Genomic DNA, 23638 nt, shown 5'->3' with positions numbered 1-23638 from the left:
TGGACACGTGGATGGTAAAAGGCCACGGGTTGGTCCCACCAATGGTTAGAACAATTTGAATTGCTTTTTGAGAAAATCTATTGTGATGTCACATAGAGAGAGAGAGAAAGGAAAGGCTGAGTGGCTTTAATTGGTGTTTTTTTTTGTCATCATTAACAAGGACATAGACAAAATAATTAATGACAAGGAAGTCACAGGTAGGCAGACGTAAAGCTGGAAGTTCAGCTTAATCCAAAAGCCTGCCTGACGATAAGTGAACGGTGCTCAAGAGCTGACGGTCATGTAAAGTTCAACGCCTGAACAGGGACTTGAACCCTGGACCCTCAGATTAAAAGTCTGATGCTCTACTGACTGAGCTATCCAGGCTACGTTTAGCCTTGCTCTGTGATTCAGAACATGTCCAGATATTCTTGACCTCTGACATGGGAAGCATTTGACAGTCTTGACACAAAAAGGTCCACATGTTCTGGTGTGGTCACGAATAACCCACATTCTGGTCTTTCTTCACTCATGAATAACGGCCAGCCAGAACTCATGTAAAAGTCTTCATTCATTAGCATAACATAGCTGTCCCTGATGGTCTAGTGGCTAGGATTCGGCGCTCTCACCGCCGCGGCCCGGGTTCGATTCCCGGTCAGGGAAAACAGAAAACTTTTTGCTCATCATGACATTAAGGGCAGTAATATCCTGGAAAAAAAAGAAGCTTCCTTCGAACCGGATTTGAACCGGTGGCCTAAGGATTGCTGCTTTAACCTCTACAGTCCTCCGCTCTACCATCTGAGCTACCGAAGGATTCTGACGCACATGCAGCATAGATCCAGAAACAAGGACGTTGACAAAGATACCAGTTCGGTTGTGGCTTTTTCAACTCTTTAAGGTCCACCAAAGAGGAAACCTCACACTGTACCAGTTGGACATGTAGAGCTACCAACACGTATGTCTGTTAACAACATTGGCATGCGTACTGCATTTTGGACACGTGGATGGTAAAAGGCCACGGGTTGGTCCCACCAATGGTTAGAACAATTTGAATTGCTTTTTGAGAAAATCTATTGTGATGTCACATAGAGAGAGAGAGAAAGGAAAGGCTGAGTGGCTTTAATTGTTGTTTTTTTTGTCATCATTAACAAGGACATAGACAAAATAATTAATGACAAGGAAGTCACAGGTAGGCAGACAAGCTGACGGTCATGTAAAGTTCAACGCCTGAACAGGGACTTGAACCCTGGACCCTCAGATTAAAAGTCTGATGCTCTACCGACTGAGCTATCCAGGCTACGTTTAGCCTTGCTCTGTGATTCAGAACATGTCCAGATATTCTTGACCTCTGACATGGGAAGCATTTGACAGTCTTGACACAAAAAGGTCCACATGTTCTGGTGCGGTCACGAATAACCCACATTCTGGTCTTTCTTCACTCATGAATAACGGCCAGCCAGAACTCATGTAAAGGCCTTCATCCATTAGCATAACATCGCTGTCCCTGATGGTCTAGTGGCTAGGATTCGGCGCTCTCACCGCCGCGGCCCGGGTTCGATTCCCGGTCAGGGAAAACAGAAAACTTTTTGCTCATCATGACATTAAAGGCAGTAATATCCTGGAAAAAAAAGAAGCTTCCTTCGAACCGGATTTGAACCGGTGGCCTAAGGATTGCTGCTTTAACCTCTACAGTCCTCCGCTCTACCATCTGAGCTACCGAAGGATTCTGACGCACATGCAGCGTAGATCCAGAAACAAGGACGTTGACAAAGATACCAGTTCGGTTGTGGCTTTTTCAACTCTTTAAGGTCCACCAAAGAGGAAACCTCACACTGTACCAGTTGGACATGTAGAGCTACCAACACGTATGTCTGTTAACAACATTGGCATGCGTACTGCATTTTGGACACGTGGATGGTAAAAGGCCACGGGTTGGTCCCACCAATGGTTAGAACAATTTGAATTGCTTTTTGAGAAAATCTATTGTGATGTCACATAGAGAGAGAGAGAAAGGAAAGGCTGAGTGGCTTTAATTGGTGTTTTTTTTTGTCATCATTAACAAGGACATAGACAAAATAATTAATGACAAGGAAGTCACAGGTAGGCAGACAAGCTGACGGTCATGTAAAGTTCAACGCCTGAACAGGGACTTGAACCCTGGACCCTCAGATTAAAAGTCTGATGCTCTACCGACTGAGCTATCCAGGCTACGTTTAGCCTTGCTCTGTGATTCAGAACATGTCCAGATATTCTTGACCTCTGACATGGGAAGCATTTGACAGTCTTGACACAAAAAGGTCCACATGTTCTGGTGTGGTCACGAATAACCCACATTCTGGTCTTTCTTCACTCATGAATAACGGCCAGCCAGAACTCATGTAAAGGCCTTCATCCATTAGCATAACATCGCTGTCCCTGATGGTCTAGTGGCTAGGATTCGGCGCTCTCACCGCCGCGGCCCGGGTTCGATTCCCGGTCAGGGAAAACAGAAAACTTTTTGCTCATCATGACATTAAAGGCAGTAATATCCTGGAAAAAAAAGAAGCTTCCTTCGAACCGGATTTGAACCGGTGGCCTAAGGATTGCTGCTTTAACCTCTACAGTCCTCCGCTCTACCATCTGAGCTACCGAAGGATTCTGACGCACATGCAGCATAGATCCAGAAACAAGGACGTTGACAAAGATACCAGTTCGGTTGTGGCTTTTTCAACTCTTTAAGGTCCACCAAAGAGGAAACCTCACACTGTACCAGTTGGACATGTAGAGCTACCAACACGTATGTCTGTTAACAACATTGGCATGCGTACTGCATTTTGGACACGTGGATGGTAAAAGGCCACGGGTTGGTCCCACCAATGGTTAGAACAATTTGAATTGCTTTTTGAGAAAATCTATTGTGATGTCACATAGAGAGAGAGAGAAAGGAAAGGCTGAGTGGCTTTAATTGGTGTTTTTTTTTTCATCATTAACAAGGACATAGACAAAATAATTAATGACAAGGAAGTCACAGGTAGGCAGATGTAAAGCTGGAAGTTCAGCTTAATCCAATAGTCTGCCTGACGATGAGTGAACGGTGCTCAAGAGCTGACGGTCATGTAAAGTTCAACGCCTGAACAGGGACTTGAACCCTGGACCCTCAGATTAAAAGTATGATGCTCTACCGACTGAGCTATCCAGGCTACGTTTAGCCTTGCTCTGTGATTCAGAACATGTCCAGATATTCTTGACCTCTGACATGGGAAGCATTTGACAGTCTTGACACAAAAAGGTCCACATGTTCTGGTGTGGTCACGAATAACCCACATTCTGGTCTTTCTTCACTCATGAATAACGGCCAGCCAGAACTCATGTAAAGGCCTTCATCCATTAGCATAACATCGCTGTCCCTGATGGTCTAGTGGCTAGGATTCGGCGCTCTCACCGCCGCGGCCCGGGTTCGATTCCCGGTCAGGGAAAACAGAAAACTTTTTGCCCATCATGACATTAAAGGCAGTAATATCCTGGAAAAAAAGAAGCTTCCTTCGAACCGGATTTGAACCGGTGGCCTAAGGATTGCTGCTTTAACCTCTACAGTCCTCCGCTCTACCATCTGAGCTACCGAAGGATTCTGACGCACATGCAGCATAGATCCAGAAACAAGGACGTTGACAAAGATACCAGTTCGGTTGTGGCTTTTTCAACTCTTTAAGGTCCACCAAAGAGGAAACCTCACACTGTACCAGTTGGACATGTAGAGCTACCAACACGTATGTCTGTTAACAACATTGGCATGCGTACTGCATTTTGGACACGTGGATGGTAAAAGGCCACGGGTTGGTCCCACCAATGGTTAGAACAATTTGAATTGCTTTTTGAGAAAATCTATTGTGATGTCACATAGAGAGAGAGAGAAAGGAAAGGCTGAGTGGCTTTAATTGGTGTTTTTTTTGTCATCATTAACAAGGACATAGACAAAATAATTAATGACAAGGAAGTCACAGGTAGGCAGACGTAAAGCTGGAAGTTCAGCTTAATCCAAAAGCCTGCCTGACGATGAGTGAACGGTGCTCAAGAGCTGACGGTCATGTAAAGTTCAACGCCTGAACAGGGACTTGAACCCTGGACCCTCAGATTAAAAGTCTGATGCTCTACCGACTGAGCTATCCAGGCTACGTTTAGCCTTGCTCTGTGATTCAGAACATGTCCAGATATTCTTGACCTCTGACATGGGAAGCATTTGACAGTCTTGACACAAAAAGGTCCACATGTTCTGGTGTGGTCACGAATAACCCACATTCTGGTCTTTCTTCACTCATGAATAACGGCCAGCCAGAACTCATGTAAAAGCCTTCATCCATTAGCATAACATCGCTGTCCCTGATGGTCTAGTGGCTAGGATTCGGCGCTCTCACCGCCGCGGCCTGGGTTCGATTCCCGGTCAGGGAAAACAGAAAACTTTTTGCTCATCATGACATTAAAGGCAGTAATATCCTGGAAAAAAAGAAGCTTCCTTCGAACCGGATTTGAACCGGTGGCCTAAGGATTGCTGCTTTAACCTCTACAGTCCTCCGCTCTACCATCTGAGCTACCGAAGGATTCTGACGCACATGCAGCATAGATCCAGAAACAAGGACGTTGACAAAGATACCAGTTCGGTTGTGGCTTTTTCAACTCTTTAAGGTCCACCAAAGAGGAAACCTCACACTGTACCAGTTGGACATGTAGAGCTACCAACACGTATGTCTGTTAACAACATTGGCATGCGTACTGCATTTTGGACACGTGGATGGTAAAAGGCCACGGGTTGGTCCCACCAATGGTTAGAACAATTTGAATTGCTTTTTGAGAAAATCTATTGTGATGTCACATAGAGAGAGAGAGAAAGGAAAGGCTGAGTGGCTTTAATTGTTGTTTTTTTTGTCATCATTAACAAGGACATAGACAAAATAATTAATGACAAGGAAATCACAGGTAGGCAGACGTAAAGCTGGAAGTTCAGCTTAATCCAAAAGCCTGCCTGACGATGACTGAACGGTGCTCAAGAGCTGACGGTCATGTAAAGTTCAACGCCTGAACAGGGACTTGAACCCTGGACCCTCAGATTAAAAGTCTGATGCTCTACCGACTGAGCTATCCAGGCTACGTTTAGCCTTGCTCTGTGATTCAGAACATGTCCAGATATTCTTGACCTCTGACATGGGAAGCATTTGACAGTCTTGACACAAAAAGGTCCACATGTTCTGGTGTGGTCACGAATAACCCACATTCTGGTCTTTCTTCACTCATGAATAACGGCCAGCCAGAACTCATGTAAAAGCCTTCATCCATTAGCATAACATCGCTGTCCCTGATGGTCTAGTGGCTAGGATTCGGCGCTCTCACCGCCGCGGCCTGGGTTCGATTCCCGGTCAGGGAAAACAGAAAACTTTTTGCTCATCATGACATTAAAGGCAGTAATATCCTGGAAAAAAAGAAGCTTCCTTCGAACCGGATTTGAACCGGTGGCCTAAGGATTGCTGCTTTAACCTCTACAGTCCTCCGCTCTACCATCTGAGCTACCGAAGGATTCTGACGCACATGCAGCATAGATCCAGAAACAAGGACGTTGACAAAGATACCAGTTCGGTTGTGGCTTTTTCAACTCTTTAAGGTCCACCAAAGAGGAAACCTCACACTGTACCAGTTGGACATGTAGAGCTACCAACATGTATGTCTGTTAACAACATTGGCATGCGTACTGCATTTTGGACACGTGGATGGTAAAAGGCCACGGGTTGGTCCCACCAATGGTTAGAACAATTTGAATTGCTTTTTGAGAAAATCTATTGTGATGTCACATAGAGAGAGAGAGAAAGGAAAGGCTGAGTGGCTTTAATTGTTGTTTTTTTTGTCATCATTAACAAGGACATAGACAAAATAATTAATGACAAGGAAATCACAGGTAGGCAGACGTAAAGCTGGAAGTTCAGCTTAATCCAAAAGCCTGCCTGACGATGACTGAACGGTGCTCAAGAGCTGACGGTCATGTAAAGTTCAACGCCTGAACAGGGACTTGAACCCTGGACCCTCAGATTAAAAGTCTGATGCTCTACCGACTGAGCTATCCAGGCTACGTTTAGCCTTACTCTGTGATTCAGAACATGTCCAGATATTCTTGACCTCTGACATGGGAAGCATTTGACAGTCTTGACACAAAAAGGTCCACATGTTCTGGTGTGGTCACGAATAACCCACATTCTGGTCTTTCTTCACTCATGAATAACGGCCAGCCAGAACTCATGTAAAAGTCTTCATTCATTAGCATAACATAGCTGTCCCTGATGGTCTAGTGGCTAGGATTCGGCGCTCTCACCGCCGCGGCCCGGGTTCGATTCCCGGTCAGGGAAAACAGAAAACTTTTTGCTCATCATGACATTAAGGGCAGTAATATCCTGGAAAAAAAAGAAGCTTCCTTCGAACCGGATTTGAACCGGTGGCCTAAGGATTGCTGCTTTAACCTCTACAGTCCTCCGCTCTACCATCTGAGCTACCGAAGGATTCTGACGCACATGCAGCATAGATCCAGAAACAAGGACGTTGACAAAGATACCAGTTCGGTTGTGGCTTTTTCAACTCTTTAAGGTCCACCAAAGAGGAAACCTCACACTGTACCAGTTGGACATGTAGAGCTACCAACACGTATGTCTGTTAACAACATTGGCATGCGTACTGCATTTTGGACACGTGGATGGTAAAAGGCCACGGGTTGGTCCCACCAATGGTTAGAACAATTTGAATTGCTTTTTGAGAAAATCTATTGTGATGTCACATAGAGAGAGAGAGAAAGGAAAGGCTGAGTGGCTTTAATTGGTGTTTTTTTTTCATCATTAACAAGGACATAGACAAAATAATTAATGACAAGGAAGTCACAGGTAGGCAGATGTAAAGCTGGAAGTTCAGCTTAATCCAAAAGTCTGCCTGACGATGAGTGAACGGTGCTCAAGAGCTGACGGTCATGTAAAGTTCAACGCCTGAACAGGGACTTGAACCCTGGACCCTCAGATTAAAAGTCTGATGCTCTACCGACTGAGCTATCCAGGCTACGTTTAGCCTTGCTCTGTGATTCAGAACATGTCCAGATATTCTTGACCTCTGACATGGGAAGCATTTGACAGTCTTGACACAAAAAGGTCCACATGTTCTGGTGTGGTCACGAATAACCCACATTCTGGTCTTTCTTCACTCATGAATAACGGCCAGCCAGAACTCATGTAAAAGCCTTCATCCATTAGCATAACATCGCTGTCCCTGATGGTCTAGTGGCTAGGATTCGGCGCTCTCACCGCCGCGGCCCGGGTTCGATTCCCGGTCAGGGAAAACAGAAAACTTTTTGCTCATCATGACATTAAAGGCAGTAATATCCTGGAAAAAAAGAAGCTTCCTTCGAACCGGATTTGAACCGGTGGCCTAAGGATTGCTGCTTTAACCTCTACAGTCCTCCGCTCTACCATCTGAGCTACCGAAGGATTCTGACGCACATGCAGCATAGATCCAGAAACAAGGACGTTGACAAAGATACCAGTTCGGTTGTGGCTTTTTCAACTCTTTAAGGTCCACCAAAGAGGAAACCTCACACTGTACCAGTTGGACATGTAGAGCTACCAACACGTATGTCTGTTAACAACATTGGCATGCGTACTGCATTTTGGACACGTGGATGGTAAAAGGCCACGGGTTGGTCCCACCAATGGTTAGAACAATTTGAATTGCTTTTTGAGAAAATCTATTGTGATGTCACATAGAGAGAGAGAGAAAGGAAAGGCTGAGTGGCTTTAATTGTTGTTTTTTTTGTCATCATTAACAAGGACATAGACAAAATAATTAATGACAAGGAAGTCACAGGTAGGCAGACGTAAAGCTGGAAGTTCAGCTTAATCCAAAAGCCTGCCTGACGATGAGTGAACGGTGCTCAAGAGCTGACGGTCATGTAAAGTTCTACGCCTGAACAGGGACTTGAACCCTGGACCCTCAGATTAAAAGTCTGATGCTCTACCGACTGAGCTATCCAGGCTACGTTTAGCCTTGCTCTGTGATTCAGAACATGTCCAGATATTCTTGACCTCTGACATGGGAAGCATTTGACAGTCTTGACACAAAAAGGTCCACATGTTCTGGTGTGGTCACGAATAACCCACATTCTGGTCTTTCTTCACTCATGAATAACGGCCAGCCAGAACTCATGTAAAAGCCTTCATCCATTAGCATAACATCGCTGTCCCTGATGGTCTAGTGGCTAGGATTCGGCGCTCTCACCGCCGCGGCCCGGGTTCGATTCCCGGTCAGGGAAAACAGAAAACTTTTTGCTCATCATGACATTAAAGGCAGTAATATCCTGGAAAAAAAGAAGCTTCCTTCGAACCGGATTTGAACCGGTGGCCTAAGGATTGCTGCTTTAACCTCTACAGTCCTCCGCTCTACCATCTGAGCTACCGAAGGATTCTGACGCACATGCAGCATAGATCCAGAAACAAGGACGTTGACAAAGATACCAGTTCGGTTGTGGCTTTTTCAACTCTTTAAGGTCCACCAAAGAGGAAACCTCACACTGTACCAGTTGGACATGTAGAGCTACCAACACGTATGTCTGTTAACAACATTGGCATGCGTACTGCATTTTGGACACGTGGATGGTAAAAGGCCACGGGTTGGTCCCACCAATGGTTAGAACAATTTGAATTGCTTTTTGAGAAAATCTATTGTGATGTCACATAGAGAGAGAGAGAGAAAGGAAAGGCTGAGTGGCTTTAATTGGTGTTTTTTTTTCATCATTAACAAGGACATAGACAAAATAATTAATGACAAGGAAGTCACAGGTAGGCAGATGTAAAGCTGGAAGTTCAGCTTAATCCAAAAGTCTGCCTGACGATGAGTGAACGGTGCTCAAGAGCTGACGGTCATGTAAAGTTCAACACCTGAACAGGGACTTGAACCCTGGACCCTCAGATTAAAAGTCTGATGCTCTACCGACTGAGCTATCCAGGCTACGTTTAGCCTTGCTCTGTGATTCAGAACATGTCCAGATATTCTTGACCTCTGACATGGGAAGCATTTGACAGTCTTGACACAAAAAGGTCCACATGTTCTGGTGTGGTCACGAATAACCCACATTCTGGTCTTTCTTCACTCATGAATAACGGCCAGCCAGAACTCATGTAAAAGCCTTCATCCATTAGCATAACATCGCTGTCCCTGATGGTCTAGTGGCTAGGATTCGGCGCTCTCACCGCCGCGGCCTGGGTTCGATTCCCGGTCAGGGAAAACAGAAAACTTTTTGCTCATCATGACATTAAAGGCAGTAATATCCTGGAAAAAAAGAAGCTTCCTTCGAACCGGATTTGAACCGGTGGCCTAAGGATTGCTGCTTTAACCTCTACAGTCCTCCGCTCTACCATCTGAGCTACCGAAGGATTCTGACGCACATGCAGCATAGATCCAGAAACAAGGACGTTGACAAAGATACCAGTTCGGTTGTGGCTTTTTCAACTCTTTAAGGTCCACCAAAGAGGAAACCTCACACTGTACCAGTTGGACATGTAGAGCTACCAACACGTATGTCTGTTAACAACATTGGCATGCGTACTGCATTTTGGACACGTGGATGGTAAAAGGCCACGGGTTGGTCCCACCAATGGTTAGAACAATTTGAATTGCTTTTTGAGAAAATCTATTGTGATGTCACATAGAGAGAGAGAGAAAGGAAAGGCTGAGTGGCTTTAATTGTTGTTTTTTTTGTCATCATTAACAAGGACATAGACAAAATAATTAATGACAAGGAAATCACAGGTAGGCAGACGTAAAGCTGGAAGTTCAGCTTAATCCAAAAGCCTGCCTGACGATGACTGAACGGTGCTCAAGAGCTGACGGTCATGTAAAGTTCAACGCCTGAACAGGGACTTGAACCCTGGACCCTCAGATTAAAAGTCTGATGCTCTACCGACTGAGCTATCCAGGCTACGTTTAGCCTTGCTCTGTGATTCAGAACATGTCCAGATATTCTTGACCTCTGACATGGGAAGCATTTGACAGTCTTGACACAAAAAGGTCCACATGTTCTGGTGTGGTCACGAATAACCCACATTCTGGTCTTTCTTCACTCATGAATAACGGCCAGCCAGAACTCATGTAAAAGTCTTCATTCATTAGCATAACATAGCTGTCCCTGATGGTCTAGTGGCTAGGATTCGGCGCTCTCACCGCCGTGGCCCGGGTTCGATTCCCGGTCAGGGAAAACAGAAAACTTTTTGCTCATCATGACATTAAGGGCAGTAATATCCTGGAAAAAAAAGAAGCTTCCTTCGAACCGGATTTGAACCGGTGGCCTAAGGATTGCTGCTTTAACCTCTACAGTCCTCCGCTCTACCATCTGAGCTACCGAAGGATTCTGACGCACATGCAGCATAGATCCAGAAACAAGGACGTTGACAAAGATACCAGTTCGGTTGTGGCTTTTTCAACTCTTTAAGGTCCACCAAAGAGGAAACCTCACACTGTACCAGTTGGACATGTAGAGCTACCAACACGTATGTCTGTTAACAACATTGGCATGCGTACTGCATTTTGGACACGTGGATGGTAAAAGGCCACGGGTTGGTCCCACCAATGGTTAGAACAATTTGAATTGCTTTTTGAGAAAATCTATTGTGATGTCACATAGAGAGAGAGAGAAAGGAAAGGCTGAGTGGCTTTAATTGGTGTTTTTTTTTTCATCATTAACAAGGACATAGACAAAATAATTAATGACAAGGAAGTCACAGGTAGGCAGATGTAAAGCTGGAAGTTCAGCTTAATCCAAAAGTCTGCCTGACGATGAGTGAACGGTGCTCAAGAGCTGACGGTCATGTAAAGTTCAACGCCTGAACAGGGACTTGAACCCTGGACCCTCAGATTAAAAGTCTGATGCTCTACCGACTGAGCTATCCAGGCTACGTTTAGCCTTGCTCTGTGATTCAGAACATGTCCAGATATTCTTGACCTCTGACATGGGAAGCATTTGACAGTCTTGACACAAAAAGGTCCACATGTTCTGGTGTGGTCACGAATAACCCACATTCTGGTCTTTCTTCACTCATGAATAACGGCCAGCCAGAACTCATGTAAAAGCCTTCATCCATTAGCATAACATCGCTGTCCCTGATGGTCTAGTGGCTAGGATTCGGCGCTCTCACCGCCGCGGCCCGGGTTCGATTCCCGGTCAGGGAAAACAGAAAACTTTTTGCTCATCATGACATTAAAGGCAGTAATATCCTGGAAAAAAAGAAGCTTCCTTCGAACCGGATTTGAACCGGTGGCCTAAGGATTGCTGCTTTAACCTCTACAGTCCTCCGCTCTACCATCTGAGCTACCGAAGGATTCTGACGCACATGCAGCATAGATCCAGAAACAAGGACGTTGACAAAGATACCAGTTCGGTTGTGGCTTTTTCAACTCTTTAAGGTCCACCAAAGAGGAAACCTCACACTGTACCAGTTGGACATGTAGAGCTACCAACACGTATGTCTGTTAACAACATTGGCATGCGTACTGCATTTTGGACACGTGGATGGTAAAAGGCCACGGGTTGGTCCCACCAATGGTTAGAACAATTTGAATTGCTTTTTGAGAAAATCTATTGTGATGTCACATAGAGAGAGAGAGAAAGGAAAGGCTGAGTGGCTTTAATTGTTGTTTTTTTTGTCATCATTAACAAGGACATAGACAAAATAATTAATGACAAGGAAGTCACAGGTAGGCAGATGTAAAGCTGGAAGTTCAGCTTAATCCAAAAGTCTGCCTGACGATGAGTGAACGGTGCTCAAGAGCTGACGGTCATGTAAAGTTCAACGCCTGAACAGGGACTTGAACCCTGGACCCTCAGATTAAAAGTCTGATGCTCTACCGACTGAGCTATCCAGGCTACGTTTAGCCTTGCTCTGTGATTCAGAACATGTCCAGATATTCTTGACCTCTGACATGGGAAGCATTTGACAGTCTTGACACAAAAAGGTCCACATGTTCTGGTGTGGTCACGAATAACCCACATTCTGGTCTTTCTTCACTCATGAATAACGGCCAGCCAGAACTCATGTAAAAGCCTTCATCCATTAGCATAACATCGCTGTCCCTGATGGTCTAGTGGCTAGGATTCGGCGCTCTCACCGCCGCGGCCCGGGTTCGATTCCCGGTCAGGGAAAACAGAAAACTTTTTGCTCATCATGACATTAAAGGCAGTAATATCCTGGAAAAAAAGAAGCTTCCTTCGAACCGGATTTGAACCGGTGGCCTAAGGATTGCTGCTTTAACCTCTACAGTCCTCCGCTCTACCATCTGAGCTACCGAAGGATTCTGACGCACATGCAGCATAGATCCAGAAACAAGGACGTTGACAAAGATACCAGTTCGGTTGTGGCTTTTTCAACTCTTTAAGGTCCACCAAAGAGGAAACCTCACACTGTACCAGTTGGACATGTAGAGCTACCAACACGTATGTCTGTTAACAACATTGGCATGCGTACTGCATTTTGGACACGTGGATGGTAAAAGGCCACGGGTTGGTCCCACCAATGGTTAGAACAATTTGAATTGCTTTTTGAGAAAATCTATTGTGATGTCACATAGAGAGAGAGAGAAAGGAAAGGCTGAGTGGCTTTAATTGTTGTTTTTTTTGTCATCATTAACAAGGACATAGACAAAATAATTAATGACAAGGAAGTCACAGGTAGGCAGATGTAAAGCTGGAAGTTCAGCTTAATCCAAAAGCCTGCCTGACGATGAGTGAACGGTGCTCAAGAGCTGACGGTCATGTAAAGTTCAACGCCTGAACAGGGACTTGAACCCTGGACCCTCAGATTAAAAGTCTGATGCTCTACCGACTGAGCTATCCAGGCTACGTTTAGCCTTGCTCTGTGATTCAGAACATGTCCAGATATTCTTGACCTCTGACATGGGAAGCATTTGACAGTCTTGACACAAAAAGGTCCACATGTTCTGGTGTGGTCACGAATAACCCACATTCTGGTCTTTCTTCACTCATGAATAACGGCCAGCCAGAACTCATGTAAAAGCCTTCATCCATTAGCATAACATCGCTGTCCCTGATGGTCTAGTGGCTAGGATTCGGCGCTCTCACCGCCGCGGCCCGGGTTCGATTCCCGGTCAGGGAAAACAGAAAACTTTTTGCTCATCATGACATTAAAGGCAGTAATATCCTGGAAAAAAAGAAGCTTCCTTCGAACCGGATTTGAACCGGTGGCCTAAGGATTGCTGCTTTAACCTCTACAGTCCTCCGCTCTACCATCTGAGCTACCGAAGGATTCTGACGCACATGCAGCATAGATCCAGAAACAAGGACGTTGACAAAGATACCAGTTCGGTTGTGGCTTTTTCAACTCTTTAAGGTCCACCAAAGAGGAAACCTCACACTGTACCAGTTGGACATGTAGAGCTACCAACACGTATGTCTGTTAACAACATTGGCATGCGTACTGCATTTTGGACACGTGGATGGTAAAAGGCCACGGGTTGGTCCCACCAATGGTTAGAACAATTTGAATTGCTTTTTGAGAAAATCTATTGTGATGTCACATAGAGAGAGAGAGAAAGGAAAGGCTGAGTGGCTTTAATTGTTGTTTTTTTTGTCATCATTAACAAGGACATAGACAAAATAATTAATGACAAGGAAATCACAGGTAGGCAGACGTAAAGCTGGAAGTTCAGCTTAATCCAAAAGCCTGCCTGACGATGACTGAACGGTGCTCAAGAGCTGACGGTCATGTAAAGTTCAACGCCTGAACAGGGACTTGAACCCTGGACCCTCAGATTAAAAGTCTGATGCTCTACCGACTGAGCTATCCAGGCTACGTTTAGCCTTGCTCTGTGATTCAGAACATGTCCAGATATTCTTGACCTCTGACATGGGAAGCATTTGACAGTCTTGACACAAAAAGGTCCACATGTTCTGGTGTGGTCACGAATAACCCACATTCTGGTCTTTCTTCACTCATGAATAACGGCCAGCCAGAACTCATGTAAAAGTCTTCATTCATTAGCATAACATAGCTGTCCCTGATGGTCTAGTGGCTAGGATTCGGCGCTCTCACCGCCGTGGCCCGGGTTCGATTCCCGGTCAGGGAAAACAGAAAACTTTTTGCTCATCATGACATTAAGGGCAGTAATATCCTGGAAAAAAAAGAAGCTTCCTTCGAACCGGATTTGAACCGGTGGCCTAAGGATTGCTGCTTTAACCTCTACAGTCCTCCGCTCTACCATCTGAGCTACCGAAGGATTCTGACGCACATGCAGCATAGATCCAGAAACAAGGACGTTGACAAAGATACCAGTTCGGTTGTGGCTTTTTCAACTCTTTAAGGTCCACCAAAGAGGAAACCTCACACTGTACCAGTTGGACATGTAGAGCTACCAACACGTATGTCTGTTAACAACATTGGCATGCGTACTGCATTTTGGACACGTGGATGGTAAAAGGCCACGGGTTGGTCCCACCAATGGTTAGAACAATTTGAATTGCTTTTTGAGAAAATCTATTGTGATGTCACATAGAGAGAGAGAGAAAGGAAAGGCTGAGTGGCTTTAATTGGTGTTTTTTTTTCATCATTAACAAGGACATAGACAAAATAATTAATGACAAGGAAGTCACAGGTAGGCAGATGTAAAGCTGGAAGTTCAGCTTAATCCAAAAGTCTGCCTGACGATGAGTGAACGGTGCTCAAGAGCTGACGGTCATGTAAAGTTCAACGCCTGAACAGGGACTTGAACCCTGGACCCTCAGATTAAAAGTCTGATGCTCTACCGACTGAGCTATCCAGGCTACGTTTAGCCTTGCTCTGTGATTCAGAACATGTCCAGATATTCTTGACCTCTGACATGGGAAGCATTTGACAGTCTTGACACAAAAAGGTCCACATGTTCTGGTGTGGTCACGAATAACCCACATTCTGGTCTTTCTTCACTCATGAATAACGGCCAGCCAGAACTCATGTAAAAGCCTTCATCCATTAGCATAACATCGCTGTCCCTGATAGTCTAGTGGCTAGGATTCGGCGCTCTCACCGCCGCGGCCCGGGTTCGATTCCCGGTCAGGGAAAACAGAAAACTTTTTGCTCATCATGACATTAAAGGCAGTAATATCCTGGAAAAAAAGAAGCTTCCTTCGAACCGGATTTGAACCGGTGGCCTAAGGATTGCTGCTTTAACCTCTACAGTCCTCCGCTCTACCATCTGAGCTACCGAAGGATTCTGACGCACATGCAGCATAGATCCAGAAACAAGGACGTTGACAAAGATACCAGTTCGGTTGTGGCTTTTTCAACTCTTTAAGGTCCACCAAAGAGGAAACCTCACACTGTACCAGTTGGACATTTAGAGCTACCAACACGTATGTCTGTTAACAACATTGGCATGCGTACTGCATTTTGGACACGTGGATAGTAAAAGGCCACGGGTTGGTCCCACCAATGGTTAGAACAATTTGAATTGCTTTTTGAGAAAATCTATTGTGATGTCACATAGAGAGAGAGAGAAAGGAAAGGCTGAGTGGCTTTAATTGTTGTTTTTTTTGTCATCATTAACAAGGACATAGACAAAATAATTAATGACAAGGAAGTCACAGGTAGGCAGATGTAAAGCTGGAAGTTCAGCTTAATCCAAAAGTCTGCCTGACGATGAGTGAACGGTGCTCAAGAGCTGACGGTCATGTAAAGTTCAACGCCTGAACAGGGACTTGAACCCTGGACCCTCAGATTAAAAGTCTGATGCTCTACCGACTGAGCTATCCAGGCTACGTTTAGCCTTGCTCTGTGATTCAGAACATGTCCAGATATTCTTGACCTCTGACATGGGAAGCATTTGACAGTCTTGACACAAAAAGGTCCACATGTTCTGGTGTGGTCACGAATAACCCACATTCTGGTCTTTCTTCACTCATGAATAACGGCCAGCCAGAACTCATGTAAAAGCCTTCATCCATTAGCATAACATCGCTGTCCCTGATGGTCTAGTGGCTAGGATTCGGCGCTCTCACCGCCGCGGCCCGGGTTCGATTCCCGGTCAGGGAAAACAGAAAACTTTTTGCTCATCATGACATTAAAGGCAGTAATATCCTGGAAAAAAAGAAGCTTCCTTCGAACCGGATTTGAACCGGTGGCCTAAGGATTGCTGCTTTAACCTCTACAGTCCTCCGCTCTACCATCTGAGCTACCGAAGGATTCTGACGCACATGCAGCATAGATCCAGAAACAAGGACGTTGACAAAGATACCAGTTCGGTTGTGGCTTTTTCAACTCTTTAAGGTCCACCAAAGAGGAAACCTCACACTGTACCAGTTGGACATGTAGAGCTACCAACACGTATGTCTGTTAACAACATTGGCATGCGTACTGCATTTTGGACACGTGGATGGTAAAAGGCCACGGGTTGGTCTCACCAATGGTTAGAACAATTTGAATTGCTTTTTGAGAAAATCTATTGTGATGTCACATAGAGAGAGAGAGAAAGGAAAGGCTGAGTGGCTTTAATTGTTGTTTTTTTTGTCATCATTAACAAGGACATAGACAAAATAATTAATGACAAGGAAGTCACAGGTAGGCAGACGTAAAGCTGGAAGTTCAGCTTAATCCAAAAGCCTGCCTGACGATGAGTGAACGGTGCTCAAGAGCTGACGGTCATGTAAAGTTCAACGCCTGAACAGGGACTTGAACCCTGGACCCTCAGATTAAAAGTCTGATGCTCTACCGACTGAGCTATCCAGGCTACGTTTAGCCTTGCTCTGTGATTCAGAACATGTCCAGATATTCTTGACCTCTGACATGGGAAGCATTTGACAGTCTTGACACAAAAAGGTCCACATGTTCTGGTGTGGTCACGAATAACCCACATTCTGGTCTTTCTTCACTCATGAATAACGGCCAGCCAGAACTCATGTAAAAGCCTTCATCCATTAGCATAACATCGCTGTCCCTGATGGTCTAGTGGCTAGGATTCGGCGCTCTCACCGCCGCGGCCCGGGTTCGATTCCCGGTCAGGGAAAACAGAAAACTTTTTGCTCATCATGACATTAAAGGCAGTAATATCCTGGAAAAAAAGAAGCTTCCTTCGAACCGGATTTGAACCGGTGGCCTAAGGATTGCTGCTTTAACCTCTACAGTCCTCCGCTCTACCATCTGAGCTACCGAAGGATTCTGACGCACATGCAGCATAGATCCAGAAACAAGGACGTTGACAAAGATACCAGTTCGGTTGTGGCTTTTTCAACTCTTTAAGGTCCACCAAAGAGGAAACCTCACACTGTACCAGTTGGACATGTAGAGCTACCAACACGTATGTCTGTTAACAACATTGGCATGCGTACTGCATTTTGGACACGTGGATGGTAAAAGGCCACGGGTTGGTCCCACCAATGGTTAGAACAATTTGAATTGCTTTTTGAGAAAATCTATTGTGATGTCACATAGAGAGAGAGAGAAAGGAAAGGCTGAGTGGCTTTAATTGTTGTTTTTTTTGTCATCATTAACAAGGACATAGACAAAATAATTAATGACAAGGAAGTCACAGGTAGGCAGATGTAAAGCTGGAAGTTCAGCTTAATCCAAAAGCCTGCCTGACGATGAGTGAACGGTGCTCAAGAGCTGACGGTCATGTAAAGTTCAACGCCTGAACAGGGACTTGAACCCTGGACCCTCAGATTAAAAGTCTGATGCTCTACCGACTGAGCTATCCAGGCTACGTTTAGCCTTGCTCTGTGATTCAGAACATGTCCAGATATTCTTGACCTCTGACATGGGAAGCATTTGACAGTCTTGACACAAAAAGGTCCACATGTTCTGGTGTGGTCACGAATAACCCACATTCTGGTCTTTCTTCACTCATGAATAACGGCCAGCCAGAACTCATGTAAAAGCCTTCATCCATTAGCATAACATCGCTGTCCCTGATGGTCTAGTGGCTAGGATTCGGCGCTCTCACCGCCGCGGCCCGGGTTCGATTCCCGGTCAGGGAAAACAGAAAACTTTTTGCTCATCATGACATTAAAGGCAGTAATATCCTGGAAAAAAAGAAGCTTCCTTCGAACCGGATTTGAACCGGTGGCCTAAGGATTGCTGCTTTAACCTCTACAGTCCTCCGCTCTACCATCTGAGCTACCGAAGGATTCTGACGCACATGCAGCATAGATCCAGAAACAAGGACGTTGACAAAGATACCAGTTCGGTTGTGGCTTTTTCAACTCTTTAAGGTCCACCAAAGAGGAAACCTCACACTGTACCAGTTGGACATGTAGAGCTACCAACACGTATGTCTGTTAACAACATTGGCATGCGTACTGCATTTTGGACACGTGGATGGTAAAAGGCCACGGGTTGGTCCCACCAATGGTTAGAACAATTTGAATTGCTTTTTGAGAAAATCTATTGTGATGTCACATAGAGAGAGAGAGAAAGGAAAGGCTGAGTGGCTTTAATTGTTGTTTTTTTTGTCATCATTAACAAGGACATAGACAAAATAATTAATGACAAGGAAGTCACAGGTAGGCAGACGTAAAGCTGGAAGTTCAGCTTAATCCAAAAGCCTGCCTGACGATGAGTGAACGGTGCTCAAGAGCTGACGGTCATGTAAAGTTCAACGCCTGAACAGGGACTTGAACCCTGGACCCTCAGATTAAAAGTCTGATGCTCTACCGACTGAGCTATCCAGGCTACGTTTAGCCTTGCTCTGTGATTCAGAACATGTCCAGATATTCTTGACCTCTGACATGGGAAGCATTTGACAGTCTTGACACAAAAAGGTCCACATGTTCTGGTGTGGTCACGAATAACCCACATTCTGGTCTTTCTTCACTCATGAATAACGGCCAGCCAGAACTCATGTAAAAGCCTTCATCCATTAGCATAACATCGCTGTCCCTGATGGTCTAGTGGCTAGGATTCGGCGCTCTCACCGCCGCGGCCCGGGTTCGATTCCCGGTCAGGGAAAACAGAAAACTTTTTGCTCATCATGACATTAAAGGCAGTAATATCCTGGAAAAAAAGAAGCTTCCTTCGAACCGGATTTGAACCGGTGGCCTAAGGATTGCTGCTTTAACCTCTACAGTCCTCCGCTCTACCATCTGAGCTACCGAAGGATTCTGACGCACATGCAGCATAGATCCAGAAACAAGGACGTTGACAAAGATACCAGTTCGGTTGTGGCTTTTTCAACTCTTTAAGGTCCACCAAAGAGGAAACCTCACACTGTACCAGTTGGACATGTAGAGCTACCAACACGTATGTCTGTTAACAACATTGGCATGCGTACTGCATTTTGGACACGTGGATGGTAAAAGGCCACGGGTTGGTCCCACCAATGGTTAGAACAATTTGAATTGCTTTTTGAGAAAATCTATTGTGATGTCACATAGAGAGAGAGAGAAAGGAAAGGCTGAGTGGCTTTAATTGTTGTTTTTTTTGTCATCATTAACAAGGACATAGACAAAATAATTAATGACAAGGAAGTCACAGGTAGGCAGATGTAAAGCTGGAAGTTCAGCTTAATCCAAAAGCCTGCCTGACGATGAGTGAACGGTGCTCAAGAGCTGACGGTCATGTAAAGTTCAACGCCTGAACAGGGACTTGAACCCTGGACCCTCAGATTAAAAGTCTGATGCTCTACCGACTGAGCTATCCAGGCTACGTTTAGCCTTCCTCTGTGATTCAGAACATGTCCAGATATTCTTGACCTCTGACATGGGAAGCATTTGACAGTCTTGACACAAAAAGGTCCACATGTTCTGGTGTGGTCACGAATAACCCACATTCTGGTCTTTCTTCACTCATGAATAACGGCCAGCCAGAACTCATGTAAAAGCCTTCATCCATTAGCATAACATCGCTGTCCCTGATGGTCTAGTGGCTAGGATTCGGTGCTCTCACCGCCGCGGCCCGGGTTCGATTCCCGGTCAGGGAAAACAGAAAACTTTTTGCTCATCATGACATTAAAGGCAGTAATATCCTGGAAAAAAAGAAGCTTCCTTCGAACCGGATTTGAACCGGTGGCCTAAGGATTGCTGCTTTAACCTCTACAGTCCTCCGCTCTACCATCTGAGCTACCGAAGGATTCTGACGCACATGCAGCATAGATCCAGAAACAAGGACGTTGACAAAGATACCAGTTCGGTTGTGGCTTTTTCAACTCTTTAAGGTCCACCAAAGAGGAAACCTCACACTGTACCAGTTGGACATGTAGAGCTACCAACACGTATGTCTGTTAACAACATTGGCATGCGTACTGCATTTTGGACACGTGGATGGTAAAAGGCCACGGGTTGGTCCCACCAATGGTTAGAACAATTTGAATTGCTTTTTGAGAAAATCTATTGTGATGTCACATAGAGAGAGAGAGAAAGGAAAGGCTGAGTGGCTTTAATTGTTGTTTTTTTTGTCATCATTAACAAGGACATAGACAAAATAATTAATGACAAGGAAGTCACAGGTAGGCAGACGTAAAGCTGGAAGTTCAGCTTAATCCAAAAGCCTGCCTGACGATGAGTGAACGGTGCTCAAGAGCTGACGGTCATGTAAAGTTCAACGCCTGAACAGGGACTTGAACCCTGGACCCTCAGATTAAAAGTCTGATGCTCTACCGACTGAGCTATCCAGGCTACGTTTAGCCTTGCTCTGTGATTCAGAACATGTCCAGATATTCTTGACCTCTGACATGGGAAGCATTTGACAGTCTTGACACAAAAAGGTCCACATGTTCTGGTGTGGTCACGAATAACCCACATTCTGGTCTTTCTTCACTCATGAATAACGGCCAGCCAGAACTCATGTAAAAGCCTTCATCCATTAGCATAACATCGCTGTCCCTGATGGTCTAGTGGCTAGGATTCGGCGCTCTCACCGCCGCGGCCCGGGTTCGATTCCCGGTCAGGGAAAACAGAAAACTTTTTGCTCATCATGACATTAAAGGCAGTAATATCCTGGAAAAAAAGAAGCTTCCTTCGAACCGGATTTGAACCGGTGGCCTAAGGATTGCTGCTTTAACCTCTACAGTCCTCCGCTCTACCATCTGAGCTACCGAAGGATTCTGACGCACATGCAGCATAGATCCAGAAACAAGGACGTTGACAAAGATACCAGTTCGGTTGTGGCTTTTTCAACTCTTTAAGGTCCACCAAAGAGGAAACCTCACACTGTACCAGTTGGACATGTAGAGCTACCAACACGTATGTCTGTTAACAACATTGGCATGCGTACTGCATTTTGGACACGTGGATGGTAAAAGGCCACGGGTTGGTCCCACCAATGGTTAGAACAATTTGAATTGCTTTTTGAGAAAATCTATTGTGATGTCACATAGAGAGAGAGAGAGAAAGGAAAGGCTGAGTGGCTTTAATTGGTGTTTTTTTTTTCATCATTAACAAGGACATAGACAAAATAATTAATGACAAGGAAGTCACAGGTAGGCAGATGTAAAGCTGGAAGTTCAGCTTAATCCAAAAGTCTGCCTGACGATGAGTGAACGGTGCTCAAGAGCTGACGGTCATGTAAAGTTCAACGCCTGAACAGGGACTTGAACCCTGGACCCTCAGATTAAAAGTCTGATGCTCTACCGACTGAGCTATCCAGGCTACGTTTAGCCTTGCTCTGTGATTCAGAACATGTCCAGATATTCTTGACCTCTGACATGGGAAGCATTTGACAGTCTTGACACAAAAAGGTCCACATGTTCTGGTGTGGTCACGAATAACCCACATTCTGGTCTTTCTTCACTCATGAATAACGGCCAGCCAGAACTCATGTAAAAGCCTTCATCCATTAGCATAACATCGCTGTCCCTGATGGTCTAGTGGCTAGGATTCGGCGCTCTCACCGCCGCGGCCTGGGTTCGATTCCCGGTCAGGGAAAACAGAAAACTTTTTGCTCATCATGACATTAAAGGCAGTAATATCCTGGAAAAAAAGAAGCTTCCTTCGAACCGGATTTGAACCGGTGGCCTAAGGATTGCTGCTTTAACCTCTACAGTCCTCCGCTCTACCATCTGAGCTACCGAAGGATTCTGACGCACATGCAGCATAGATCCAGAAACAAGGACGTTGACAAAGATACCAGTTCGGTTGTGGCTTTTTCAACTCTTTAAGGTCCACCAAAGAGGAAACCTCACACTGTACCAGTTGGACATGTAGAGCTACCAACACGTATGTCTGTTAACAACATTGGCATGCGTACTGCATTTTGGACACGTGGATGGTAAAAGGCCACGGGTTGGTCCCACCAATGGTTAGAACAATTTGAATTGCTTTTTGAGAAAATCTATTGTGATGTCACATAGAGAGAGAGAGAAAGGAAAGGCTGAGTGGCTTTAATTGTTGTTTTTTTTGTCATCATTAACAAGGACATAGACAAAATAATTAATGACAAGGAAATCACAGGTAGGCAGACGTAAAGCTGGAAGTTCAGCTTAATCCAAAAGCCTGCCTGACGATGACTGAACGGTGCTCAAGAGCTGACGGTCATGTAAAGTTCAACGCCTGAACAGGGACTTGAACCCTGGACCCTCAGATTAAAAGTCTGATGCTCTACCGACTGAGCTATCCAGGCTACGTTTAGCCTTGCTCTGTGATTCAGAACATGTCCAGATATTCTTGACCTCTGACATGGGAAGCATTTGACAGTCTTGACACAAAAAGGTCCACATGTTCTGGTGTGGTCACGAATAACCCACATTCTGGTCTTTCTTCACTCATGAATAACGGCCAGCCAGAACTCATGTAAAAGTCTTCATTCATTAGCATAACATAGCTGTCCCTGATGGTCTAGTGGCTAGGATTCGGCGCTCTCACCGCCGTGGCCCGGGTTCGATTCCCGGTCAGGGAAAACAGAAAACTTTTTGCTCATCATGACATTAAGGGCAGTAATATCCTGGAAAAAAAAGAAGCTTCCTTCGAACCGGATTTGAACCGGTGGCCTAAGGATTGCTGCTTTAACCTCTACAGTCCTCCGCTCTACCATATGAGCTACCGAAGGATTCTGACGCACATGCAGCATAGATCCAGAAACAAGGACGTTGACAAAGATACCAGTTCGGTTGTGGCTTTTTCAACTCTTTAAGGTCCACCAAAGAGGAAACCTCACACTGTACCAGTTGGACATGTAGAGCTACCAACACGTATGTCTGTTAACAACATTGGCATGCGTACTGCATTTTGGACACGTGGATGGTAAAAGGCCACGGGTTGGTCCCACCAATGGTTAGAACAATTTGAATTGCTTTTTGAGAAAATCTATTGTGATGTCACATAGAGAGAGAGAGAAAGGAAAGGCTGAGTGGCTTTAATTGGTGTTTTTTTTTTCATCATTAACAAGGACATAGACAAAATAATTAATGACAAGGAAGTCACAGGTAGGCAGATGTAAAGCTGGAAGTTCAGCTTAATCCAAAAGTCTGCCTGACGATGAGTGAACGGTGCTCAAGAGCTGACGGTCATGTAAAGTTCAACGCCTGAACAGGGACTTGAACCCTGGACCCTCAGATTAAAAGTCTGATGCTCTACCGACTGAGCTATCCAGGCTACGTTTAGCCTTGCTCTGTGATTCAGAACATGTCCAGATATTCTTGACCTCTGACATGGGAAGCATTTGACAGTCTTGACACAAAAAGGTCCACATGTTCTGGT

The 23638-nt window shown here is 45.1% G+C and overlaps 69 non-coding genes across 69 annotated transcripts; 24 read left to right on the top strand and 45 right to left on the bottom strand.

Annotated features, from left to right (window-relative positions):
• The first annotated feature begins 570 nt into the window (after nucleotides 1-570).
• Nucleotides 571-642, top strand: trnae-cuc (transfer RNA glutamic acid (anticodon CUC)). Its single transcript has one exon. It is a non-coding gene; the product is annotated as a tRNA-Glu (tRNA).
• A 63-nt stretch (nucleotides 643-705) lies between these two features.
• Nucleotides 706-792, bottom strand: trnay-gua (transfer RNA tyrosine (anticodon GUA)). Its single transcript is given in 2 exon segments — nucleotides 706-741; nucleotides 756-792. It is a non-coding gene; the product is annotated as a tRNA-Tyr (tRNA).
• A 411-nt stretch (nucleotides 793-1203) lies between these two features.
• On the bottom strand, nucleotides 1204-1276 carry trnak-uuu (transfer RNA lysine (anticodon UUU)). The gene has a single exon. It is a non-coding gene; the product is annotated as a tRNA-Lys (tRNA).
• A 204-nt stretch (nucleotides 1277-1480) lies between these two features.
• On the top strand, nucleotides 1481-1552 carry trnae-cuc (transfer RNA glutamic acid (anticodon CUC)). Its single transcript has one exon. It is a non-coding gene; the product is annotated as a tRNA-Glu (tRNA).
• A 63-nt stretch (nucleotides 1553-1615) lies between these two features.
• trnay-gua (transfer RNA tyrosine (anticodon GUA)) lies at nucleotides 1616-1702 on the bottom strand. Its single transcript is given in 2 exon segments — nucleotides 1616-1651; nucleotides 1666-1702. It is a non-coding gene; the product is annotated as a tRNA-Tyr (tRNA).
• Nucleotides 1703-2114: 412 nt separating this feature from the next.
• Nucleotides 2115-2187, bottom strand: trnak-uuu (transfer RNA lysine (anticodon UUU)). Its single transcript has one exon. It is a non-coding gene; the product is annotated as a tRNA-Lys (tRNA).
• Nucleotides 2188-2391: 204 nt separating this feature from the next.
• Nucleotides 2392-2463, top strand: trnae-cuc (transfer RNA glutamic acid (anticodon CUC)). Its single transcript has one exon. It is a non-coding gene; the product is annotated as a tRNA-Glu (tRNA).
• Nucleotides 2464-2526: 63 nt separating this feature from the next.
• Nucleotides 2527-2613, bottom strand: trnay-gua (transfer RNA tyrosine (anticodon GUA)). Its single transcript is given in 2 exon segments — nucleotides 2527-2562; nucleotides 2577-2613. It is a non-coding gene; the product is annotated as a tRNA-Tyr (tRNA).
• Nucleotides 2614-3362: 749 nt separating this feature from the next.
• On the top strand, nucleotides 3363-3434 carry trnae-cuc (transfer RNA glutamic acid (anticodon CUC)). The gene has a single exon. It is a non-coding gene; the product is annotated as a tRNA-Glu (tRNA).
• A 62-nt stretch (nucleotides 3435-3496) lies between these two features.
• On the bottom strand, nucleotides 3497-3583 carry trnay-gua (transfer RNA tyrosine (anticodon GUA)). The gene is given in 2 exon segments: nucleotides 3497-3532; nucleotides 3547-3583. It is a non-coding gene; the product is annotated as a tRNA-Tyr (tRNA).
• A 472-nt stretch (nucleotides 3584-4055) lies between these two features.
• Nucleotides 4056-4128, bottom strand: trnak-uuu (transfer RNA lysine (anticodon UUU)). The gene has a single exon. It is a non-coding gene; the product is annotated as a tRNA-Lys (tRNA).
• Nucleotides 4129-4332: 204 nt separating this feature from the next.
• Nucleotides 4333-4404, top strand: trnae-cuc (transfer RNA glutamic acid (anticodon CUC)). Its single transcript has one exon. It is a non-coding gene; the product is annotated as a tRNA-Glu (tRNA).
• A 62-nt stretch (nucleotides 4405-4466) lies between these two features.
• Nucleotides 4467-4553, bottom strand: trnay-gua (transfer RNA tyrosine (anticodon GUA)). The gene is given in 2 exon segments: nucleotides 4467-4502; nucleotides 4517-4553. It is a non-coding gene; the product is annotated as a tRNA-Tyr (tRNA).
• A 472-nt stretch (nucleotides 4554-5025) lies between these two features.
• trnak-uuu (transfer RNA lysine (anticodon UUU)) lies at nucleotides 5026-5098 on the bottom strand. Its single transcript has one exon. It is a non-coding gene; the product is annotated as a tRNA-Lys (tRNA).
• Nucleotides 5099-5302: 204 nt separating this feature from the next.
• trnae-cuc (transfer RNA glutamic acid (anticodon CUC)) lies at nucleotides 5303-5374 on the top strand. Its single transcript has one exon. It is a non-coding gene; the product is annotated as a tRNA-Glu (tRNA).
• Nucleotides 5375-5436: 62 nt separating this feature from the next.
• Nucleotides 5437-5523, bottom strand: trnay-gua (transfer RNA tyrosine (anticodon GUA)). Its single transcript is given in 2 exon segments — nucleotides 5437-5472; nucleotides 5487-5523. It is a non-coding gene; the product is annotated as a tRNA-Tyr (tRNA).
• A 472-nt stretch (nucleotides 5524-5995) lies between these two features.
• Nucleotides 5996-6068, bottom strand: trnak-uuu (transfer RNA lysine (anticodon UUU)). The gene has a single exon. It is a non-coding gene; the product is annotated as a tRNA-Lys (tRNA).
• Nucleotides 6069-6272: 204 nt separating this feature from the next.
• On the top strand, nucleotides 6273-6344 carry trnae-cuc (transfer RNA glutamic acid (anticodon CUC)). The gene has a single exon. It is a non-coding gene; the product is annotated as a tRNA-Glu (tRNA).
• A 63-nt stretch (nucleotides 6345-6407) lies between these two features.
• Nucleotides 6408-6494, bottom strand: trnay-gua (transfer RNA tyrosine (anticodon GUA)). The gene is given in 2 exon segments: nucleotides 6408-6443; nucleotides 6458-6494. It is a non-coding gene; the product is annotated as a tRNA-Tyr (tRNA).
• Nucleotides 6495-6965: 471 nt separating this feature from the next.
• trnak-uuu (transfer RNA lysine (anticodon UUU)) lies at nucleotides 6966-7038 on the bottom strand. Its single transcript has one exon. It is a non-coding gene; the product is annotated as a tRNA-Lys (tRNA).
• Nucleotides 7039-7242: 204 nt separating this feature from the next.
• On the top strand, nucleotides 7243-7314 carry trnae-cuc (transfer RNA glutamic acid (anticodon CUC)). The gene has a single exon. It is a non-coding gene; the product is annotated as a tRNA-Glu (tRNA).
• A 62-nt stretch (nucleotides 7315-7376) lies between these two features.
• trnay-gua (transfer RNA tyrosine (anticodon GUA)) lies at nucleotides 7377-7463 on the bottom strand. The gene is given in 2 exon segments: nucleotides 7377-7412; nucleotides 7427-7463. It is a non-coding gene; the product is annotated as a tRNA-Tyr (tRNA).
• A 472-nt stretch (nucleotides 7464-7935) lies between these two features.
• trnak-uuu (transfer RNA lysine (anticodon UUU)) lies at nucleotides 7936-8008 on the bottom strand. Its single transcript has one exon. It is a non-coding gene; the product is annotated as a tRNA-Lys (tRNA).
• Nucleotides 8009-8212: 204 nt separating this feature from the next.
• trnae-cuc (transfer RNA glutamic acid (anticodon CUC)) lies at nucleotides 8213-8284 on the top strand. The gene has a single exon. It is a non-coding gene; the product is annotated as a tRNA-Glu (tRNA).
• A 62-nt stretch (nucleotides 8285-8346) lies between these two features.
• trnay-gua (transfer RNA tyrosine (anticodon GUA)) lies at nucleotides 8347-8433 on the bottom strand. The gene is given in 2 exon segments: nucleotides 8347-8382; nucleotides 8397-8433. It is a non-coding gene; the product is annotated as a tRNA-Tyr (tRNA).
• A 750-nt stretch (nucleotides 8434-9183) lies between these two features.
• On the top strand, nucleotides 9184-9255 carry trnae-cuc (transfer RNA glutamic acid (anticodon CUC)). The gene has a single exon. It is a non-coding gene; the product is annotated as a tRNA-Glu (tRNA).
• A 62-nt stretch (nucleotides 9256-9317) lies between these two features.
• trnay-gua (transfer RNA tyrosine (anticodon GUA)) lies at nucleotides 9318-9404 on the bottom strand. The gene is given in 2 exon segments: nucleotides 9318-9353; nucleotides 9368-9404. It is a non-coding gene; the product is annotated as a tRNA-Tyr (tRNA).
• A 472-nt stretch (nucleotides 9405-9876) lies between these two features.
• On the bottom strand, nucleotides 9877-9949 carry trnak-uuu (transfer RNA lysine (anticodon UUU)). The gene has a single exon. It is a non-coding gene; the product is annotated as a tRNA-Lys (tRNA).
• A 204-nt stretch (nucleotides 9950-10153) lies between these two features.
• On the top strand, nucleotides 10154-10225 carry trnae-cuc (transfer RNA glutamic acid (anticodon CUC)). The gene has a single exon. It is a non-coding gene; the product is annotated as a tRNA-Glu (tRNA).
• A 63-nt stretch (nucleotides 10226-10288) lies between these two features.
• On the bottom strand, nucleotides 10289-10375 carry trnay-gua (transfer RNA tyrosine (anticodon GUA)). Its single transcript is given in 2 exon segments — nucleotides 10289-10324; nucleotides 10339-10375. It is a non-coding gene; the product is annotated as a tRNA-Tyr (tRNA).
• Nucleotides 10376-10847: 472 nt separating this feature from the next.
• Nucleotides 10848-10920, bottom strand: trnak-uuu (transfer RNA lysine (anticodon UUU)). The gene has a single exon. It is a non-coding gene; the product is annotated as a tRNA-Lys (tRNA).
• A 204-nt stretch (nucleotides 10921-11124) lies between these two features.
• trnae-cuc (transfer RNA glutamic acid (anticodon CUC)) lies at nucleotides 11125-11196 on the top strand. The gene has a single exon. It is a non-coding gene; the product is annotated as a tRNA-Glu (tRNA).
• Nucleotides 11197-11258: 62 nt separating this feature from the next.
• On the bottom strand, nucleotides 11259-11345 carry trnay-gua (transfer RNA tyrosine (anticodon GUA)). The gene is given in 2 exon segments: nucleotides 11259-11294; nucleotides 11309-11345. It is a non-coding gene; the product is annotated as a tRNA-Tyr (tRNA).
• Nucleotides 11346-11817: 472 nt separating this feature from the next.
• Nucleotides 11818-11890, bottom strand: trnak-uuu (transfer RNA lysine (anticodon UUU)). Its single transcript has one exon. It is a non-coding gene; the product is annotated as a tRNA-Lys (tRNA).
• A 204-nt stretch (nucleotides 11891-12094) lies between these two features.
• trnae-cuc (transfer RNA glutamic acid (anticodon CUC)) lies at nucleotides 12095-12166 on the top strand. Its single transcript has one exon. It is a non-coding gene; the product is annotated as a tRNA-Glu (tRNA).
• A 62-nt stretch (nucleotides 12167-12228) lies between these two features.
• Nucleotides 12229-12315, bottom strand: trnay-gua (transfer RNA tyrosine (anticodon GUA)). The gene is given in 2 exon segments: nucleotides 12229-12264; nucleotides 12279-12315. It is a non-coding gene; the product is annotated as a tRNA-Tyr (tRNA).
• A 472-nt stretch (nucleotides 12316-12787) lies between these two features.
• Nucleotides 12788-12860, bottom strand: trnak-uuu (transfer RNA lysine (anticodon UUU)). The gene has a single exon. It is a non-coding gene; the product is annotated as a tRNA-Lys (tRNA).
• Nucleotides 12861-13064: 204 nt separating this feature from the next.
• On the top strand, nucleotides 13065-13136 carry trnae-cuc (transfer RNA glutamic acid (anticodon CUC)). Its single transcript has one exon. It is a non-coding gene; the product is annotated as a tRNA-Glu (tRNA).
• A 62-nt stretch (nucleotides 13137-13198) lies between these two features.
• On the bottom strand, nucleotides 13199-13285 carry trnay-gua (transfer RNA tyrosine (anticodon GUA)). The gene is given in 2 exon segments: nucleotides 13199-13234; nucleotides 13249-13285. It is a non-coding gene; the product is annotated as a tRNA-Tyr (tRNA).
• Nucleotides 13286-13757: 472 nt separating this feature from the next.
• trnak-uuu (transfer RNA lysine (anticodon UUU)) lies at nucleotides 13758-13830 on the bottom strand. The gene has a single exon. It is a non-coding gene; the product is annotated as a tRNA-Lys (tRNA).
• Nucleotides 13831-14034: 204 nt separating this feature from the next.
• Nucleotides 14035-14106, top strand: trnae-cuc (transfer RNA glutamic acid (anticodon CUC)). The gene has a single exon. It is a non-coding gene; the product is annotated as a tRNA-Glu (tRNA).
• Nucleotides 14107-14169: 63 nt separating this feature from the next.
• trnay-gua (transfer RNA tyrosine (anticodon GUA)) lies at nucleotides 14170-14256 on the bottom strand. The gene is given in 2 exon segments: nucleotides 14170-14205; nucleotides 14220-14256. It is a non-coding gene; the product is annotated as a tRNA-Tyr (tRNA).
• A 471-nt stretch (nucleotides 14257-14727) lies between these two features.
• trnak-uuu (transfer RNA lysine (anticodon UUU)) lies at nucleotides 14728-14800 on the bottom strand. Its single transcript has one exon. It is a non-coding gene; the product is annotated as a tRNA-Lys (tRNA).
• Nucleotides 14801-15004: 204 nt separating this feature from the next.
• On the top strand, nucleotides 15005-15076 carry trnae-cuc (transfer RNA glutamic acid (anticodon CUC)). Its single transcript has one exon. It is a non-coding gene; the product is annotated as a tRNA-Glu (tRNA).
• Nucleotides 15077-15138: 62 nt separating this feature from the next.
• trnay-gua (transfer RNA tyrosine (anticodon GUA)) lies at nucleotides 15139-15225 on the bottom strand. Its single transcript is given in 2 exon segments — nucleotides 15139-15174; nucleotides 15189-15225. It is a non-coding gene; the product is annotated as a tRNA-Tyr (tRNA).
• Nucleotides 15226-15697: 472 nt separating this feature from the next.
• On the bottom strand, nucleotides 15698-15770 carry trnak-uuu (transfer RNA lysine (anticodon UUU)). Its single transcript has one exon. It is a non-coding gene; the product is annotated as a tRNA-Lys (tRNA).
• A 204-nt stretch (nucleotides 15771-15974) lies between these two features.
• Nucleotides 15975-16046, top strand: trnae-cuc (transfer RNA glutamic acid (anticodon CUC)). The gene has a single exon. It is a non-coding gene; the product is annotated as a tRNA-Glu (tRNA).
• Nucleotides 16047-16108: 62 nt separating this feature from the next.
• Nucleotides 16109-16195, bottom strand: trnay-gua (transfer RNA tyrosine (anticodon GUA)). Its single transcript is given in 2 exon segments — nucleotides 16109-16144; nucleotides 16159-16195. It is a non-coding gene; the product is annotated as a tRNA-Tyr (tRNA).
• A 472-nt stretch (nucleotides 16196-16667) lies between these two features.
• trnak-uuu (transfer RNA lysine (anticodon UUU)) lies at nucleotides 16668-16740 on the bottom strand. Its single transcript has one exon. It is a non-coding gene; the product is annotated as a tRNA-Lys (tRNA).
• A 204-nt stretch (nucleotides 16741-16944) lies between these two features.
• trnae-cuc (transfer RNA glutamic acid (anticodon CUC)) lies at nucleotides 16945-17016 on the top strand. Its single transcript has one exon. It is a non-coding gene; the product is annotated as a tRNA-Glu (tRNA).
• Nucleotides 17017-17078: 62 nt separating this feature from the next.
• Nucleotides 17079-17165, bottom strand: trnay-gua (transfer RNA tyrosine (anticodon GUA)). Its single transcript is given in 2 exon segments — nucleotides 17079-17114; nucleotides 17129-17165. It is a non-coding gene; the product is annotated as a tRNA-Tyr (tRNA).
• A 472-nt stretch (nucleotides 17166-17637) lies between these two features.
• Nucleotides 17638-17710, bottom strand: trnak-uuu (transfer RNA lysine (anticodon UUU)). The gene has a single exon. It is a non-coding gene; the product is annotated as a tRNA-Lys (tRNA).
• A 204-nt stretch (nucleotides 17711-17914) lies between these two features.
• On the top strand, nucleotides 17915-17986 carry trnae-cuc (transfer RNA glutamic acid (anticodon CUC)). The gene has a single exon. It is a non-coding gene; the product is annotated as a tRNA-Glu (tRNA).
• A 62-nt stretch (nucleotides 17987-18048) lies between these two features.
• On the bottom strand, nucleotides 18049-18135 carry trnay-gua (transfer RNA tyrosine (anticodon GUA)). Its single transcript is given in 2 exon segments — nucleotides 18049-18084; nucleotides 18099-18135. It is a non-coding gene; the product is annotated as a tRNA-Tyr (tRNA).
• Nucleotides 18136-18607: 472 nt separating this feature from the next.
• trnak-uuu (transfer RNA lysine (anticodon UUU)) lies at nucleotides 18608-18680 on the bottom strand. Its single transcript has one exon. It is a non-coding gene; the product is annotated as a tRNA-Lys (tRNA).
• Nucleotides 18681-18884: 204 nt separating this feature from the next.
• On the top strand, nucleotides 18885-18956 carry trnae-cuc (transfer RNA glutamic acid (anticodon CUC)). The gene has a single exon. It is a non-coding gene; the product is annotated as a tRNA-Glu (tRNA).
• A 62-nt stretch (nucleotides 18957-19018) lies between these two features.
• Nucleotides 19019-19105, bottom strand: trnay-gua (transfer RNA tyrosine (anticodon GUA)). Its single transcript is given in 2 exon segments — nucleotides 19019-19054; nucleotides 19069-19105. It is a non-coding gene; the product is annotated as a tRNA-Tyr (tRNA).
• A 472-nt stretch (nucleotides 19106-19577) lies between these two features.
• Nucleotides 19578-19650, bottom strand: trnak-uuu (transfer RNA lysine (anticodon UUU)). Its single transcript has one exon. It is a non-coding gene; the product is annotated as a tRNA-Lys (tRNA).
• Nucleotides 19651-19854: 204 nt separating this feature from the next.
• Nucleotides 19855-19926, top strand: trnae-cuc (transfer RNA glutamic acid (anticodon CUC)). The gene has a single exon. It is a non-coding gene; the product is annotated as a tRNA-Glu (tRNA).
• Nucleotides 19927-19988: 62 nt separating this feature from the next.
• On the bottom strand, nucleotides 19989-20075 carry trnay-gua (transfer RNA tyrosine (anticodon GUA)). Its single transcript is given in 2 exon segments — nucleotides 19989-20024; nucleotides 20039-20075. It is a non-coding gene; the product is annotated as a tRNA-Tyr (tRNA).
• Nucleotides 20076-20547: 472 nt separating this feature from the next.
• On the bottom strand, nucleotides 20548-20620 carry trnak-uuu (transfer RNA lysine (anticodon UUU)). Its single transcript has one exon. It is a non-coding gene; the product is annotated as a tRNA-Lys (tRNA).
• A 204-nt stretch (nucleotides 20621-20824) lies between these two features.
• trnae-cuc (transfer RNA glutamic acid (anticodon CUC)) lies at nucleotides 20825-20896 on the top strand. Its single transcript has one exon. It is a non-coding gene; the product is annotated as a tRNA-Glu (tRNA).
• Nucleotides 20897-20958: 62 nt separating this feature from the next.
• trnay-gua (transfer RNA tyrosine (anticodon GUA)) lies at nucleotides 20959-21045 on the bottom strand. Its single transcript is given in 2 exon segments — nucleotides 20959-20994; nucleotides 21009-21045. It is a non-coding gene; the product is annotated as a tRNA-Tyr (tRNA).
• Nucleotides 21046-21519: 474 nt separating this feature from the next.
• Nucleotides 21520-21592, bottom strand: trnak-uuu (transfer RNA lysine (anticodon UUU)). The gene has a single exon. It is a non-coding gene; the product is annotated as a tRNA-Lys (tRNA).
• Nucleotides 21593-21796: 204 nt separating this feature from the next.
• On the top strand, nucleotides 21797-21868 carry trnae-cuc (transfer RNA glutamic acid (anticodon CUC)). Its single transcript has one exon. It is a non-coding gene; the product is annotated as a tRNA-Glu (tRNA).
• Nucleotides 21869-21930: 62 nt separating this feature from the next.
• Nucleotides 21931-22017, bottom strand: trnay-gua (transfer RNA tyrosine (anticodon GUA)). Its single transcript is given in 2 exon segments — nucleotides 21931-21966; nucleotides 21981-22017. It is a non-coding gene; the product is annotated as a tRNA-Tyr (tRNA).
• A 472-nt stretch (nucleotides 22018-22489) lies between these two features.
• trnak-uuu (transfer RNA lysine (anticodon UUU)) lies at nucleotides 22490-22562 on the bottom strand. The gene has a single exon. It is a non-coding gene; the product is annotated as a tRNA-Lys (tRNA).
• Nucleotides 22563-22766: 204 nt separating this feature from the next.
• trnae-cuc (transfer RNA glutamic acid (anticodon CUC)) lies at nucleotides 22767-22838 on the top strand. The gene has a single exon. It is a non-coding gene; the product is annotated as a tRNA-Glu (tRNA).
• Nucleotides 22839-23460: 622 nt separating this feature from the next.
• trnak-uuu (transfer RNA lysine (anticodon UUU)) lies at nucleotides 23461-23533 on the bottom strand. The gene has a single exon. It is a non-coding gene; the product is annotated as a tRNA-Lys (tRNA).
• Between the last annotated feature and the right edge of the window lie 105 nt (nucleotides 23534-23638).

Source organism: Brachyhypopomus gauderio, unplaced genomic scaffold, assembly GCF_052324685.1.
Source record: "Brachyhypopomus gauderio isolate BG-103 unplaced genomic scaffold, BGAUD_0.2 sc94, whole genome shotgun sequence".
In the NCBI taxonomy this organism is placed as follows: domain Eukaryota; kingdom Metazoa; phylum Chordata; class Actinopteri; order Gymnotiformes; family Hypopomidae; genus Brachyhypopomus; species Brachyhypopomus gauderio.
Note: the sequence above shows the minus strand (reverse complement) of the source record. Positions and strands in the feature narration are given on the sequence as shown.